The sequence below is a fragment of the Hordeum vulgare genome, chromosome 2H (genome assembly GCF_904849725.1).
Source record: "Hordeum vulgare subsp. vulgare chromosome 2H, MorexV3_pseudomolecules_assembly, whole genome shotgun sequence".
Taxonomy (NCBI): domain Eukaryota; kingdom Viridiplantae; phylum Streptophyta; class Magnoliopsida; order Poales; family Poaceae; genus Hordeum; species Hordeum vulgare.
This window is the reverse complement of record NC_058519.1, coordinates 547,423,168-547,441,493: the sequence shown is the minus strand read 5'-3', so window position 1 is coordinate 547,441,493 and position 18,326 is coordinate 547,423,168.

Below are 18,326 nucleotides of genomic sequence, written 5' to 3'. Positions count from 1 at the left end.
CGGCTTGCATTTTGGGGCGAGTACTACAGTTCCTCCATAATCACACAGAACGCCCAGCTTCGCAGAGCTGCTCTCTCCCCAGTCCACAGCAAGGTGTGGAATCTGGATCTACTGTGTGTTCTGACTCTATTGGATCAAGTCAGATACTAAGCCTTCTACTACTACTACTTAGGAGATCAAATGCTATATTTCAGAGATTGGACTCTCTTACTGTGTTTTTTCAGGGCTGTTCCCGAGCCAGGTTCCCTGGATCCATTCTTACCTAAATGGATGAATGAAGAAGGGGGCGAGCAGATACGACGGCCACACACACTTCTTTTTAGCCGAATAAAGCCGGATCTACTACACGGCTAGGATCAGAGAAAGATTGAGAAAGCAAGATCAAACCTACTCTACTGTCGATTCTAAAGGTAAACAGCCCCCGAAGACTTTATCAATGAATGGATCAAAGAAGTTTATCTATCTAAGTCATCGTATATAAGGGAAGAAGCCCGCCCCTGATCGAAGAATGAAGAAGCTAGCCCGGGTAGACTTTAAGAGCTCTTGCTCTGCCTATCCGTCTCGCTCCGTCTTGGAGGTCATAGAAAGATACGAAGGGCCTACTCTTTTAATTAAAGCCCTACTCTTAATAATAGTGAAAGCCCCCTTCTCTTACCTACTTTGACTCATATCTTCGGTATACCTCAATACAAGACAAGCACTGGAAAGGATATTCAAGAAAAACCGGGCTATCGCCCTATCTAAGCGGGTTTCCCCTCTCCCTCCACACCGCATTCGAATTATAGATTGAGTTGATCTCATTAACCAATTCTAGTGTCCAAAAACTACCATGAAATCTCCTGCGAAAACAAACCATTCATGAAACTCATGCAGGAGCATGCGGTGGTCACATTAATGGACATGCGCTAGCTAAGAGAACTTCTTAAGTTAGGGTACTATTGGCTGGCTTACTATGGGGAAGGGGAGAAGGCAAGCCGCGTATGGATTGATCCCTAATTCAGTTCATTTTTCGTGGTTTTCTTTCCATCTCACAACTTCCATTTCTTGAGCCGACCTTGCCCGCTGGAGGTATGATTCCGATCTTTGAATCGAATTGGATTTTTTGTCTTAAAGTGAGGGCGATGAGTGGGGAAGGAAGCTGACGATTTTATTAGTGTGTAAGGTGGCCCCGAGAGCTGAACCAAAGCCGGCCGTTTCGAGACCAGGGAGCTTTAACAGTTTCTACTTAAACTATGTGTTCAGCTATGTGTTCAGATTATGCTATTTTATTAGTAGCTTTCGGTCTCGATTCGCCCTTACCTCGGAGGGATCAACTACTTCGCTTAGGCAAAAGATTGAAAAAGTCTGTATCTGTCTACATGTGCCTCCGTCTATGTTACCCCTTCCCCGGAAAGGAGATTATACGTTTAGTAAAAAAAACGAGAATAAAAAATCAAAAAGAAAGAAGAGAAAGAACTGGGAGTTGGCGCCTACATAACAGGTAGCTTGCTTACCAAGCCGTCCTGGCAAGCTCCTACAGTTCTCTTATTACTCTTGACTTGACTTATTAATAAGAAAACTACTCACTAACAAAATGAAAGACGATCTAGAATCTACCCAAGAAGATAGAGAGTCCCACATACGAGAAAAGGTCACAAATGGAGTTGAACCAAGTAACATTGCAAAGGCATAATGATAGTAGGGTCGGGATATCCCCGCCCTCCGAACCGGACGTGAGGGTCTCCCCTCATCCGGCTCTCCGCAGGGGAATCTCCACTCACTGCTTCCCCTAATATCCTCCCTTTACCACATCATGGGGGTTTACAGGAGATCCCAGAGACTCGCTCGGAAAGGCTGCTATACCAAACATTATTACTTAACTACAAAGAAAGAAAAGACTATAGTAGTCACTAGACTGACTATAGTAGTCCGTCCGGCTGCTCTTGCTTAAATCATTACTCTTCATTCTCCCGTGCTCTAGCAATTGCGCTCCCTAGACCACTACCATTTAGTTAGGTAGGGACAATCAATCCATAGTTACGGGAATAACGGAATACATGGGGATAAAAAAAAATAGAAAAATGCAGATTTTCTATGAAATCCTTTCTTTCCATAGATGTATCTGGTCTGAGACGGTACAGTACTCTACGAGAGGAATGCAATGGGATGGATGGTAGAGGGCTGCCTGCGCCCAAAAGCGATGATTCACTTGTCCCCTTGTCTATAGGGACCTTGTGGCATACAACCGCCACGACTCCTGCGTTATAGCCGCCCCTTTCTCTCTTTCTTTTGACTGCCTCGTGGACGGACGAAAGAAGGGAAGTTACAGAAGGGGGCAGTGAAGGCTCGCCAAGTAGACAGCAAGCCCCCACCCCGTCAGTCCTGTGTTGCCGTAGCGTGCCCTACTTCAATAAGGTATTACCTCGCCGATTTTAAAGGGGATGGGATTGGATTCATTCACTTGCATTCCTGCTAGCACTACAAAAAGCTCCGGTCTTAACGCCCCTACGGAAGCTGTGCAGCCTTTCCTCGGGTTCGTAGAGTCGGGTTTCCCGTTTACCCACAACGGAGGAGCCGCCCCCACCAACCAAAGCAGGTAGGCGGCCACGGTTCATAACGCACTCTTCGCACAACAGATCCACTTTGAAGTTGACTTATTCGCTCGGCCAATCGTCGGAATGTGTACGAGATACCATAAGGGCCCAATATCTCAATAGCACCCTTGTCTAAAGCTTCGAATGAGACTGAATATCCGAAACGCAGGAACGATCTGACTAGAAAGTCATTCAAAACTTGATCGAAGAACCAGCGTTTATTGAAGAAGCTATAGAGTCGATTACAAAAAGTACTAGTTTGAAAGGCTCGTTGGAATTGATCCGCTACGAGATTTACATTATACGCTAGAGAAGCACCTGAAGTACTAAACAGAATAGGTATTAGTTTTGTAATGGTTGGGGCAGCAAACTCGGATTCGGCAAGAATCTCATTTTTTGGTAGTACGAAGGGGGAATTGGCCCAAAAATTGGATAGGGGTAAAGACGCAGCCGGGTGCCGGCGGCTTATTCAAGTGCCCCCCGAACCGCGCGAAATGGTCGCCTATTACACGGCTCACAAACTCTGCCTGGGGTGGGGCTACCTATTATTCGTAGGCGGTACGTACGGCGCACGCAGGGCCTCGGTTTGCTGCGTGGACTGTCTATGCATTTCCTACAGAGTGTAATGGAACCCAGCTCAGCTCCGCCGAGCCAAAAGAAAAGAACAGAACAGCCGGAGGCGAAGAGTAGAGTATAGCCAAGGGGCTTTCGTCGTCCGTAAAGGACCTAACGGAAGACCGTGCTCCGAAGTGTGCACTTCGAGTTTTGTTTTAAGAACACTTGGCCTTACCCCTTCATTTTGAGCCATGTCTAGGTAGAATCGGCAAGATTGAACCGAGGCCCGCCCGGGCACCGCCGGGGGACAACCAGACCAACCAGTAGGCTTTCTTTCCGAAGTTTCCTCCCGGGGCCCTTAAATCATTGAATTCATAGGCATAGGGGCGTCCCAGGCAGTGGTTCATTCAATGAGAAAGAAAGACAGGAGGGCAGGATTCGTCGTGTCGGGCTAATTCATTCTGGGAAAAAAGGGGGAAGGGAGTCACCTGAGCTATGCGAAGGGAAGGAAGTCGTGGGCTGAGCCGGAGGTCACTTTTCCCGATCCATCCCGAAGGGTTTTTTCCCTCTCTCGCCCCATCATCGTACCCAGTCCTGCTATCGGCTCAGCCCTATCTATTCATCTCTTTTTTTTTACATGGAGATTTTTTGGATCTCTCTTGTTCATAGATCTTGAAAGCGGATCAATAGAAATTTTTCAAAGGATCTATCTATAGAAAGATCTAGATCTCTATCATCATCTATCTCTATATCTAGATATGGAAGAACCCTCGAAGCCTGTCCCCGACGACGATGCCCCCTGGGCGAAAGGAAAGGGGCCGCCATTCTCTTTCTTTCCTCAATCGTTCCGATCATTTCTCTCATTCCCTTTTGTTTGTTTTTTCGGGTTGGTTCGTTTCCTCCTCCTATCTACGCAATTCTCTGTCTTCGTTCGTGATCATCTTAGGCGAAAGGATAGGTATAAATTTTGTGGAGGGGCGGCTGTGAAAGGGCGATTCCCCCTTTTCCATTGAAGTAGGGAAGGGGGTGATTGATCTTTTTTTGAATCAGGCCTTACTGACCAAGTGGTGGTATAAGCTTCATTACGGATGAAAAGAAGTCCTTGTGAGCGGAGCTACAAAAGGAAGTTCAAGCTCAAGAAATCCTCTCAATAGGGATTGGGCAAGCAAGCTGTTTGTTTATTTGATCTTACCCGGTTGTGAGACGGGACGTGAAGTCAACCAAGTACATGTGTGTTCATAGTGTCCCCGGCACCTTCCTCCTAGCTGAGTATGGATGCTGAAGTTAGCTGGAGTGTGGGGCGAGTGCGTGGTAGATGGAACTCCTATTTACCGCATTTCTTCTTGCACTTCCAACTTGAAGAGGAAGAAGCATCTCTCTTTGCATCTTCAATAGATAGGAAAAAGGATCTTGACCTGAAGCCTTCGACCAAAGAAAGGGAGACTTGGTGAAGTCAGAGGTGGTTTTCCTTCCCTAGATTCATGGAAGGACTTTTTGAAGTTTGAGTGAGGAAGGAAAGTAAGGAAAGCGGGAAAGGTCCGATACAAAGGAAAGGGTTGCGAGGCTTAACGATTTAGAATATAGCTGTTGAGGTGGCACCTGTTCCCCCGGGGCAGGGGTATATGCCCGTAGCTTTCTTCTGTCACTTCTTTCAGATCAATGAAGTGGAAAAGTAATAGAGTAAGGGACCCTTGTTTACAAAGAAAGCTGTCACTCCAAGAACTCGAAGTCAAGCATCTTCGGGAATATCCAGATTAGTCTTCAACTAGAGAAAGGATAGGAATCTCCTTTGCTGAGTTTTCTTCTCCAGCGGATGTAGCGGTAAAAGATTCTATTCTTTCCGCGGTCTAGTTACGTCTTTCCTCTCCCTATCTAAAGAGCTCTATTAACATAGACCCTCTCCTGACTCTCTATCATTTTAAGAAAGCAGCAAATCCTTCTCTCTATTCTACTATCCGATCTCGTCTGTTGAAAATCGATCTGAAATATGGTCATATCTTCGTTATCCCAAGCATTGAATGAAAACATAGATACATGTGTGGATACATAGACAAAACAAATGTCCCTAGCAAGCCTCTAGTTGGCTAGCCAGTTGATCAAGGATAGTCAAGGTTTTCTAACTATGTGCAAAGTGTTGTTGCTTGATAACTGGATCACATCATTAGGAGAATCATGTGATGGACTAGACCCAAACTATGAACGTAGCATATTGATCGTGTCATTTTATTGCTATTGTTTTCTGCGTGTCATGTATTTATTCCTATGACCATGATATCATATAACTCACTGGCACTAGAGGAATACCTTGTGTGTATCAAACGTCGCAACGTAACTCGGTGACTATAAAGGTGCTCGACAGGTATCTCCCAAGGTGTTCGTTGAGTTAGTATGGATCAAGACTGGGATTTGTCACTCTGTGTGATGGAGAGGTATCTCGGGGCCCACTCGGTAATACAACATCACACACAAGCCTTGCAAGCAGTGTGACTAAGTGTAAGTCACGGGATCTTGTAATACGGAAGGAGTAAAGAGACTTGCCAGTAACGAGATTGAAATAAGTATGCGGATACCGACGATCGAATCTCGGGCAAGTAATATACCTAAGGACAAAGGGAATGACATACGGGATTATATGAATCCTTGACACTGAGGTTCAAACGATAAGTTCTTCGGAGAATATGTGGGATCCAATATGGGCATATAGGTCCCGCTATTGGATATTGGCCGTGGAGTGCCTCGGGTCATGTCTACATAGTTCTCGAACCCGCATGATCTGCACACTTCATGTTCGGCCATGTTTTAGTATAGTTGAGTTATATGTGTGGTTACCGAATGTTGTTCGGAGTCCCGGATGATATCACAAACGTCACGAGGGTTTCCGGAATGGTCCGGAAACGATGATTCACATATAGGATGGTTTCATTTGGTCACCGGAAAGTTTCGGGCAATTCCGGCAGTGTACCGGGAGTGACGAATGGGTTCCAGGAGTTCACCGGGAGCGCCCACCCTCCCGGGAGTGAGCCCAAGGCCCTAGGGTGGCGTCACAAGTCCTTAGTGGGCTGGTGGAGTCAGCCCAAGATGGATATGGCGCCACATAAAGAAAATACCAAAAGAAAAGGAAAAGAAAAGGGAAAGAGGGAGGTGGGAAGGAAGAGGAGGACTCCGTCCTAAACCGAATTGGAGGAGGAGTCCTCCTCCTAGCGCCGACGCACCCTTGAGGGCCGTGTCCCTAAAGTTAAACCCTCCACCTCCCTCCTATATATAGTGGAGTTTTAGGGCTTTTTGAGACACAACTTTGCCACGTGCAACTCTAGCCTAAAGTACACAGTTCCAACTCTAGATTGGATTTCTGCGGAGCTCGGGCGGAGCCCTGCAGGAGTAGATCATCACCACCACCGGAGCGCCGTCACGCTACCGGAGAACTCATCTACTTCTCCCACTTGCTTGCTGGATCAAGAAGGCTGAGATCGTCGTCGAGTTGTACGTGTGCTGAATGCGGATGTGCCGTCCGTTCGGCACTAGATTGGACCGGATCGTGGGACGGATCTCGGGACGGTTCGTGGGACGGTTCGAGGGACGTGAAGACGTTCCACTACATCAACCGCATTTCTTACGCTTCCTGTTGTGAGATCTACAAGGGTACGTAGATCTAAATCTCCACTCGTAGATGGATATCGCCATGATAGGTCTTCGTGTGCGTAGGAATTTTTTTGTTTCCCATGCAATGTTCGCCAACAGTATACCTAAGAATCAACAGGAAAATATCCTAAGGAAGTGTCATTTCAAGGTGTACGAAGGACACCATGCTGGTGACAGAACTACACACAAGGTATTACAATCTGAGTTCTATTGGCCTACTCTTTTTAAAGATACTCATAAGTATGTCCCTTCAGGTGATGAATGTCAAAGAGTTGGTAACATTGTAAACGTCAGGAAATGCCTATGAACTATTCACTTGCTATTGATCCATTTGTGATGTTTGGGGCTTTGATTTTATGGGGCCTTTTCCTTCCCCTAATTGGTATATTCATATTTTAGTTGTTGTTGATTATGTTACTACATTGGTAGAAGATATTCCAACTAGTAGTGTTGATCATAACACCTCTACTAAATGCTTAAAAGCCATCATCCTACTGAGGTTTAGAGTCCCTAGATATTTAATGTTTGATGGTGGTTCACATTTTATTCATGGTGCTTTTCGTAAACTCCTAGATAAATATGATGTTAACCATAGAATTGCATCACCTTATCATCCTCAGTCTAATGGCCAAGTTGAATTGAGTAACCGAGATTTAAAACTATTATTGCAAAAGTCTATCAACATGTGTTGGTGCACTAATAACAGGGTACCTAGTGCCCCTGACTTGTGCATACGGGTTTGGAGCTTCACCCCTCAAGAGCAACCGCCAACATCAACAACCCAAGGTGCGCCAAGAACCCGTGGCACCTGCCGGGAGCGAAGGTGCAATCATCCTCACCAATACCCGGAAAGGTGCCTCCCCGGGAGGTGTGAGCCAGCCTGCCATAGCTCCACCTCATTGCTACACCAATCACTTTTCTATGAGGTGTCGATCCCCCAGGCGGCTAGGTGGCTCTTTATAGCTACGTGGCACCGCGCCGGAAGACAGGTTGCAACCAGTTGACACCCGTCCAGAAGCATGTCAAGACCTCAAGCCAATGCCATCTCATAGGTGGTAGAGGCGTGCCGGGAACGCACCCCAGCTCACCACCTAGGGGCGCATGTATGGCACTCTGTCTTAAGTGCTAGAGTTACGTATGATAGCACTGTTAGCTATCTGATCATGTCAGTTACCACTATGGACGCCCCTTGAGCTATAAAACGAGGCTCGAGGCAACCTAGCAAAGGATTCAGATCTTTGGGTATTCGAGCACTTAGAGATTCAACACTTGGTAGATTAGGTCCCCGTGGGATTAGAACCAAGTGTAAGTGTACGCGTGTGCTAGCTCTCCCCGACAACCCTTGTGGGGGTATAGCTGCATGCAAACTTCGTCTTCCCCAATCAATCCACCAAAGCAGGAGTAGGGTTTTATGCTTCACACTCGCCCAAACCTAGGTAAAAATCCCTGAGTCTCATCACCGTGTTGTTCCGTTGTCTCTGCTCTTTGTGCGATACGACCTCGCCGCCGAACAATAAGGGACCCTAAGGCCCCATAGGTGACTGCGTGCACACCTAGACCAACATCTTTGGCGGGCTAGGTAGGGGGCTTCGTTACCACAAATCCGAGGATAGAAGGAGGGAGCTGATCTTCATCGCGGCTTTATTTTTTCACGATGGCTCCCAAGAAGAAGACCAACGCACACACTCACCCTTCGACTTCGAAGGCCACGACGCTTTCAGTCGCGGACGCTGATGGCGCTGTGGCGACATCAGGCGAGACGATCGGCGCTGGAGGAGCCACCATCATGACCCCTGCGGTTGAGGCCGGAACAAGGGGCGCCGGAGCCGAGCAACATCGACGTCATAGGGAGCTTTCCCCTGGTGCCACGGGCAAAAGGGATACCCAGGCCCCACGCATCCACCACACCATTGACCGTGCTCGCAACAATGGCGCCCAGTCCGAGGGAAACCATGGTCCACCACCTGCGCTGGCCACAGGCACGGCTTGTGGGCATGCACTTCGTCGAGAGAAAGATGGAGTGCTGAGCAGGGCCACGGACGCTCCAGGAAACCCGTTTTACTAGAGGAAAAATATCTGATTCTAGGATCAGTGACGTGATTGAGTCCAACTCTTACCATATTAGATGGATTCGGCCAAGACACGACTTCGGGACCTCATTAGGGCTGAGAGGGATTCCTAGGAGGGTTCTAAGGGTGCCTAAGAGCCCTTGTATCAAAGGAGCATCCATCGGAGCGCCAAGGATGATCGTCCCGACTCATATAAGGAGAGGAAAAACATGATTTCTCGAGAGCCACCAAGAGAAACGAGATTTCCTCCTCCCAGGTAGCCGCCTTGGGGTGGAGAACCACCTCCAAGGAAGAAGGGGGACCAAGGGCCGTGGCCGCCGTCGGCCGCCGTCTCCTCTCCGGGCTGCACCTCTCCGTCAACCTCTTGCTCACCATGGCCATGTGTGAGTAGTCTCCCTCGGGGCCGAGGTCTTCTACGTGTATCTATGTGGTCATCTCTCTCTCCCATGATGTGATCTTGATTGTGATCATAGGCTATGTTTGTCTAGGGTGATTCCATGATGTTTCCCCTTCTTCTATGTATTAGATTGATGTACTTACTTGATCTTATATAGTATAATCCCCGAGACCATGGTGACATCGGTCTATTGAACATGGATTAGAAGAATATTTTCATGAGTGATTTCCTCTTTTGTGAATTGATTGAAGATTGAGAGTCTCTTGATGCTTGTCTTTGACTATCCTGGAGATATGTTGTGGTGATTGTGGTAGTCTCCTTGGATGGCCACGGTGACATTGGGGAATCCATAGATGAGAACTACGAACTCTGAGGTGTGCTTTTGTAGCCCTACATACTTCTCTCCCTCTCTTGATCACAAAGGAATGACCTCCAAGTACGTCTCCATTGCATGTTTTAGTGGAAATATCATGCGATTAGATTATGTTAATGTTGTTGGGAGTTTCCACTAGTGAAAGTATGAAGCCTAGGCCTTGCTTTCCAGCATTGAACACCATTTACTTTCAGGTTTGTTTCATGTTTTCTTGCTGCCATTTTTATTTCAGATTTACAATTCCTTGTTTTACCATCCATATCACTTGCCTTTTAACATCTCTTCGCCGAACTAGTGCACCTCTACAACTGACAATTGTATTAGGTGTGTTGGGGACACAAGAGACTTATTTTATCTTAATTGCAGGGTTGCTTGAGAGAGACCATATGCAACCTATACTCCCCTGAGTTCGCTAAACCTTAGGTCATCCACTTGAGGTAAATTGCTGCTGTCCTACAAACCTCTACACTTGGAGGCCCAAAATAGTCCACAAGAATTGAAGTGTGCGTAGACATCAAGCTATTTCTGGCGCCGTTGCCGGGGAGGTGAGTGCTTGAAGGTATATATTTAGATCTTGCAATTAAATCTTTTTATTTCTTGTTTTTATTTTCACTAGTTAGGCTTAATGGAAAACAACAAAAATATGAGAGAGCTTTATAAACTTTGCCTTGAACTAGTACATGAAGTGTTTGAGGAGAAAATTAAAAACACTATGGAACTTTATTATTTGCACAACAATTATGATGGTGGCAATGTTATTAGTATGATTCCTTTTAATATCAATATTGCTAATGACATGGAAAGCTATAAGCTTGGGGACGACGGGTTTGATGAACATGATATTTTTAGTCCTCCAACTTTTGAGGAGAAAATTTGCTTTGATGATACCATGCTTCCTATATATGATGATGATGAATGTGAGTTTTTTACTCCACCTACTATAGAGGATAAATTTTATTATGATTATGATATGCCTCCTAAAAATGATGATTACCATGATGATAATGATTGCTTTACTCTCACTATCCCTAATAAGAAAGATTTTGCTTATAAGAAGAGTAATGATACTCTTATGCTTTTGGATCATGGAAATAATGCCTTATGTGATACTTATATTGTTGAGTTTATTCATGATCCCACTAAAAATTATTACGAGAAGGGAACATATATATGCTTATAGATATTCCAATAATATCAAGTTCCCTCTCTTTATGTTGAAGGTTTTGAAGCTGCACTTGTTTTGCCTTCCTATGCTTATTGCTTTGTGCTTCAATGAATTATTCTATTGCAATATTCCTATGCATAGGAAGCATGTTAGACTTAAATGTGTTTGGTATTTGCTTCTTGATGCTCTCTTTTGTTCTACAACTCTTATTCCTACGAGAGCATCATCAAAATATTAAGCCTATCTTTATGGCTATAAAGAAAGAGCTCTAGGGAGGCAACCGTTTTTATCTTCACTTTGAGTTTTTACTTTCAGTTTTTAGTGGTCTTGATGTGTTTTAATACTATAGCAACATCATTGTATCTTTATTTTCAAGCTTTGTGCCAAGTTTTAGCCTCCGATTGCAAGAAAGTTCAAAAGTTGTGACATGCTGTCGAGAAATACATTCTGTCTCGTTTACGGAAAAATTCGCCAAAAATCACCAGATCATCATTTTGATCTGAATATTTTTGACAGTATGCTCTATATAATTTTTTTTCTGGCGTATGTCATGAGTTTTTTGACTTAAGTTGCAGAAGTGGCCCGAAAAAATTATTTACTACTCCCTCCATCCCAAAATTCTTGTATTAGATTTGTTTATATGAATGTATCTAGTCAATTTTTAGTATTTATATACATTTATTTCTAGACAAATCTAAGACAAGAATTTTGGGACAGAGGGAGTACCTAGTGTTCTGTTTTTCACAGATTCTGCCACGTTTTGCGTTTTCATTGTTTTGCAAATCTAAATCTTGCTTTTCCTTTGCAAAAACCTTTTGGCATTGTTCAGAAATAGTAACTCTTCATGAAAATCCTTATCTCTCTCTCCCATGATGTTATCTTGATTGTGATCATAGTCTATGTTAATCTAGGGTGATCCCATGATGTTTCCCCTACTTCTATGTATTGGATTGATGTACTTACTTGATCTTATATAGTATAATCCCCGAGACCATGGTGATAGCGGTCTATTGGACATGGATTAGAATAATATTTTCATGTGTGATTTCCACTTTTGTGAATTGATTGAAGATTGAGAGTCTCTTGGTGCTTGTCTTTGACTATCATTGAGATATGTTGTGGTGATTGTGGTACTCTCATTGGATGGCCGCGGTGACATTGGGAAATCCATAGATGAGAAGTACGAACTCTGAGGTGTGCTTTTGTAGCCCTGCATAATTCTCGCCCTCTCTTGATCACAAAGGAATGACCTCCAAGTACGTCTCCATTGCATGTTTTAGTGGAAATATCTTGTGATTAGATTATGTTAATGTTGTTGGGAGTTGCCACTAGTGAAAGTATGAAGCCTAGGCCTTGTTTGCCACCATTGAACACCGTTTAATTTCAGTATTGTTTCATGTTTGCTTGCTGCCAATTTTATTTCAGATTTACAATACCTTATTTTACCATCCATATCACTTGCCTTTTAACATCTCTTTGCCGAACAAGTTCTCCTATACAACTGACAATTGTATTAGGTGTGTTGGGGACACAAGAGACTTCTTGTATCTTAATTGCAAGGTTGCTTGAGAGAGACCATCTTCAACCTCTACTTCCTTGAGTTCAATAAACCTTAGGTCATCCACTTGAGAGAAATTGATGTTGTCCTACAAACCTCTGCGCTTGGAGGCCCCTTGATCAACAATGAGGAGGACTACAAAGCGAGTTCCACCTACGGACCCACCACCATGCATTTCTGAGGACACATAGACAAGACCACCAATTTATCTTATCCTTAAACGTTTAGGTTATCGCAAACTTGTATCCCCATGTTTGAACCTTTTGAGATGATTAATGAATAAATGTGTGGTGTGATTATTGTTTGTTGCATTTCATATGGGTAGTGTACTTTCTCTTTAGACCCTTGTTCTATGCTAATTTCCCATCCCTCTGAAAACACCAGATGCCTCCGAGACGTGACCCTGCCTCTAACTTCCCGCCGGAACTCACTCAGTTGATCCAACTTCAGAATACCTAATGCAGTTGATCATTCAGAACCAGACCAACAATAACAACAACCATCATCCACCCCAGGACGACAATCTCACTCGTTTTCTGAGGTTGAATCCTCCGACATTCTCCAGCAGCGTTGAGCCCATTGTGGTAGATGATTGGCTCCACAAGATGGAGAGGGAACTAATCACTGCTGGATGTACTGAAGCTGAGAAGGTGTGCTTTGCCGCACATCAACTTGAAGGACCCGCAGCTGCATGGTGGGAGAACTACACCACCACATACCCCATTGCTGGTGTGACTTGGGAGCAGTTCAACCAGGCCTTCCACACCGCTCATGTCTCAGCTTGAGCCATGAGTCTGAAGAAGCGTGAGTTTTGCAACTTATGCTAGGGAAATCTCTCTGTGGCCCAGTATGTTGATGAATTCAGCATGTTGGCCCGATATGCACCTGGAGACACTACTGGAATCCAGTAATTTGCCATCATACAGTTCTTTGCCGTATGCTGACTTCAAGCACACGGTAAAGGGCTGACTGATGGCAAACAGACTATTTGCCATTGGTCAATCTTTGTCGTCTGCGAGCGGATGGCAAAGAGACCTAGGGCAAACGGGAAAGAGGACACATGGGTCCCACTAGACCTTGGGCCTGGCCAGGTCCGACGGAAGGGCTCTTTGCCGTCCGCTTGGCCTTTGCCGTCCTCCATGGGGCTCTTTGTCGTCCGGGGGCAGACGACAAAGGGGACGAGCCTATAACGGCCGTTCCCCCGGCCGCTCGCTCCACTACCCCCACTCCCCCACTCTCTCTCTCTCCACCGCATGCGCGCCTTGCTCCAGCACCACCGGCGGCCGGCCACCCCTCCACCGCCCCCGGAGCCGCCCCCTCCCCTCACCCGCCCCGGCGCCGCCCCCTTCCCTCACCGGCCCCCAGCGCCGCCCCCTTCCCTCACCGGCCCCCGGCGCCGCCCCTCCTCTCACTGGCTGCGGGCGCCGCTGCTCCTCTCACTGGCTGCGAGCGCAGCACCCTGCGCTGCCCTTCCCTCACCCGCCCCCTCGCCTCACCGGCTCCCGGCGCCACCCCTCCTCTCACCGGCTGCGGGCGCTGCCCCCTCTCCTCACCGGATCCCGTCGCCGCCCCCTCCCCTCACCGGATCCCTACGCAGGCCCCTCCCCTCACCAGCTCCCGTCGACGCCCCCTCCCCTCACAGGCTTCCAGCGGCGCCCCTCCCCTGAGCGGCCGTCGCCAACTCCGGTGAGTGCCTCTGGTACCCCTATTTTTTGAGCTTTTTCTTTTAAATTAGATAGTTAATTTAGATAGTTAGTTTATTTTCTGTTTTTTCTGTTAAATTAGATAGTTAGTTTATTTTCTATTTTTCTTTTAAATTATATAGTTAGTATTTTCTGTTTTTTCTGTTAAATTAGATAGTTAGTTTATTAGGTAGAATAAAGTATATAGAAAATAAAAAAATAGATAGAAAATAAAAAAATAGATAGAAAATAAAAAACTTCGAAGAAAATAAGAGAAGACAAAAAACTAGAAGAAAAAAAAGAAGAAGAATAAGAAGAAGAAGAAAGAGGAGAGGAGGAGAAAGAGAAAAGAAAGAAGAAGAAGAAGAGGAGGAGGAGGAGGAGGAGAAAAAAGAATAATAATAATAATTATAATAATAAGAAGAAGAAGAGAGAGGAGAAGAAGAAAGAAGAGGAAAAAGGAACCCCGACACCCCGGCACTGACCCTCGACCCCTGACCCCCGACGCCACTGACCCTCGACCCTCGACCTACGACGCCATTGACCATCGACCCTCGACGCTCGACCCCTGACCCCCGACGCTCGACGCCACTGGTCCTCAACCCCCGACACCTCTTCGGCCTCTTGTTGACCGAAAAGACCCCAACCCCCGATGCGAGTGACCCTCGACCCCCGACCTCCGACTTAACTAACCCCCGACGCGCGACGCCACCGACACCCGACAGCAGCGACCCTCGACGCCACTAAGCCCCGACCCCCGACACCTCTTCTGCCTACTGTTGAACAAGAAGGTGCTTTTCGGCCTTCTAGAGGCCGACGGGGTCATAGTTTTGTAAATTATGAGTTAGGTCACATATTTTCCGATTATGTTAATTATAAAAACATTATATTTGTGTTGATCGGGTGAATTTGAATGTGCAGTTGTTAGACGACCTCCACGTGCGTTCGACGAGCTCCGCCCCTACGTTTGTTGGTGAGCACAAATGACTTCTCCTCCTACCCCCTTAATTTGCTCTGTTCTGGTCTTCGTGTCGATGAAACTTGCTAGCTATAGGTTTCTTCAATCATGAGTATGCATGACCAATATGCGTCTCCCGTTCGAAAGGGCAACATCTATAAATATGCATGTCTTTGCATATTTATAACCGCCATCCTTTCGAATTGTCCAACATTATCCATGGACAGCCCGAGTATGTGTAGATTGCGTTCATTTTCCCGTATGATGTGCTCCGGATCCGATGCGGAATTTCGTCAGTGCCTCCCTGTTGTTCTCCGGGTACACGTCCTATCTGCTTATTGCTGAGACGTGTATCAGGAGAACAAAGGGGAGGTGCTGCCGAAATTCCACGTCGCATCTCGAGCAGAGCGTGGGAAAACGAACCCAATCTACACATACTCGGGTGCGATTAGGACCTATCTTTACCTATTAGTGTGTAGGTTGCATGGACATAATAAACCTGACAAACTTGATTAACGAATGAATATAGATGATGCATTATATATTTATTTCTTGTGCGCCCATAGGTAGCTAGGCAACATGAGTGATCGTGCTTGGATATACACTGGTTACCCTAGTCAGAAAGACATGACCCATGAATGGTTAACAAAAACCAGGGGGTTTGTGAGAGCCGCATTTGCAAATGGCCAGCAAAAAACATGGTGCCAGATGACCCAAAAGCATATGGGATCGCAGAAGTTTTCGAGGGTAGAGTATTCAACCCAAATTTTTTGGTTCGCCGAGGGAAGCGAAAGAATATTCTCAAGTATTAGCAGTTGAGTTTATCAGATTCGACCACACCTGAAAGATTAGTGTCTGCAAGCAAAGTATCAGTAGCAAAGTAGTATGATAGCGATGGTGCGAGAAACGATCTGTTGATGGCAGATTATTCCTAACTGTTGTATCAATGGCGCCAGTAAAAACACGTGGACGGGGAACAATTCTTCCCTGGCAACGGCTCCAGAAAAGTCTTGCAACAAGTAACAGAGAAGTAGCACGGAACAATAGTAGCAGCAGCAATAGAGTAAAAAGTAACAACAGTAGTGACAACAGTAGCAACAGTAGCAGCAAAGTGGCCCAATCCCTTTTGTAGCAAGGGACAAGCCTGGACAAAGTAACATAGCAAGGACCAGTAGTAAAAGACTTGTAGGCAGTGGATCGGTGATGGATGAGTATGACGGATGTGAGTCGTCATGTAACAGTTATAACACGGAGAGATATGTAACTAGCTCCCGTTCGTCAATCTAATGTAGGCATGTATTCCGTATGTAGTCATACGTGCTTAGGGAAAAGAACTTGCATGACATCTGTTGTCCATCCCTCCCGTGATAGCGGGGTCCTAATGGAAACTACGGGATATTAAGGTTCTCCTTTTAATAAAGAACCGGAGCAAAGCATTAACAGGCGGTGAATACATGAACTCCTCATACTATGGTCATCTCCGGGAGTGGTTCCGGCTATTGTCACTCCGGGGTTGCCGGGTCATAACACATAGTAGGTGACTAGAACTTGCAAGATAGGATCTAAAACACACATATATTGGGGACAACATAATAGGTTCAGATCTGAAATCATGGCACTCGGGCCCTAGTGACAAGCCTTAAGCATAGCCAAGTAGTAGCAACATCAATCTAGAACATAGTGGATACTAGGGATCAATCCCCGTGAAAAACTAACTCGATTACATGATAGATTTCATCCAACTCATCACCGTCCAGCAAGCCTACGATGAGATTACCCACGAAAGATGAAGAGCATCAAGGAATTGTCGATGGAGAAAGGTTGATGATGACGAATGCGAAGATTTCCCCTCTCTGGAGCCCGAAACGGACTCCAGATCTGCCCTCCAGATGAAGAACAGGATGTGGCGGCGCCTCCGTATCGCAAAACGCTATGAAACCTTCTATTTGAGTTTTTTCCGGGCGAGACAGAAGATATAGAGCTGAGTTTGGGGGCGGTGGTGCCACATGGGCCCAACAAGCCTGCACGGCGCGACCTAGGGGGGTGGCTGCGGCCTGTGGGCTTGTGGCCCACTGGCACGCCCCCTCTGGTGGATCTTTGCGCATATATTTTTCTTTTATTCCAGTAAAAATCTCCGTAAATTTTTAGGACATTCCAAGAACTTTTATATCTGCACAAAAACAACAGCATGGCAATTCTGCTGAAAACAACTTCAGTCCGGGTTAGTTCCATTCAAATCATGCAAGTTAGAGACTAAAAAAGAGGCAAAATAGTTCGGAAAAGTAGATACGACGGAGACGTATCAACTCGCCCAAGCTTAAAGCCTTGTTGTCCTCAAGCAATCCAGTTGAGAAACTGAAAGAGACAAAACAAAAAACTTTGACGAACTCTGTTTGATCTTGTTGTTGGAACAATGTCTAACTCATAACCAGAGTTTCAGCAAGATCACAATCAAACCACATAAGCAAATGACATCTAGGTCTCACGGTAAACTCATATCAATGTCAGAATCAACTAGCGAGCAAATAATAATAAGCCTCAAGAGTCAACACTTCAACCAAAACAACATGAAGCGGTACGAATAGATGGTATCTCGCTAGCTCTTTCTCAGACCGCAAAACATAAATGCAGAACACCTTCAAAGACCAAGGGATGACTAAACATTGTAATTCAAGGCAATGAAGATCCAGTCATAGTCATACTCAACACAGTTAAAAGCAAAGCATAAAAATGACAGAGGTGCTCTCTAATTGGTGCTTTTGTAAGAGGAGGATGACTCAACAGGAACATAAATAGACAGGCCCTTCTCAGAGGGAAGCATTGATTGTCAGAGGTGCGAGAGCTCAAGGTTTGAAAAGAGAGATAATAATTTTGGGTGGCATGCTTTCATTGTCGACGCAATGCCTAAGAGTTCTCAACATCTTCCACGCTACACATGCTATAGGCAGTTCCCAAACATAAAAGTAAAGTTTTGACTCCCCCACCACCAATCAATCACACTCCACGGCTAGCCGAATCCTCGGGTACCGTCCATACCAACATTAATCCTAGGGGAGTTTTGTTTGCAATTATCTTTTCAATTTGAGCATGGACCTGGGAATTCCAATTACCGGCACCTTTCTCGTGAATGATAGTGAATAATCACATATCGAGGATAACACGCCTAGGATGGAAGATACCAATAGCCCCCTGTCACCACATGAGCGGTTCGGGCATGCAAAACAGATTATTTCTTGAAGGTTTTGAGAGTGTCACATGCAAATTTACTTGGAACGGCAGGTAGATACCGCAAATAGGTAGGTATGGTGGACTCATATGGAACAAGTTTGGGTTTACTGGAGTGGATGCACAAGTAGT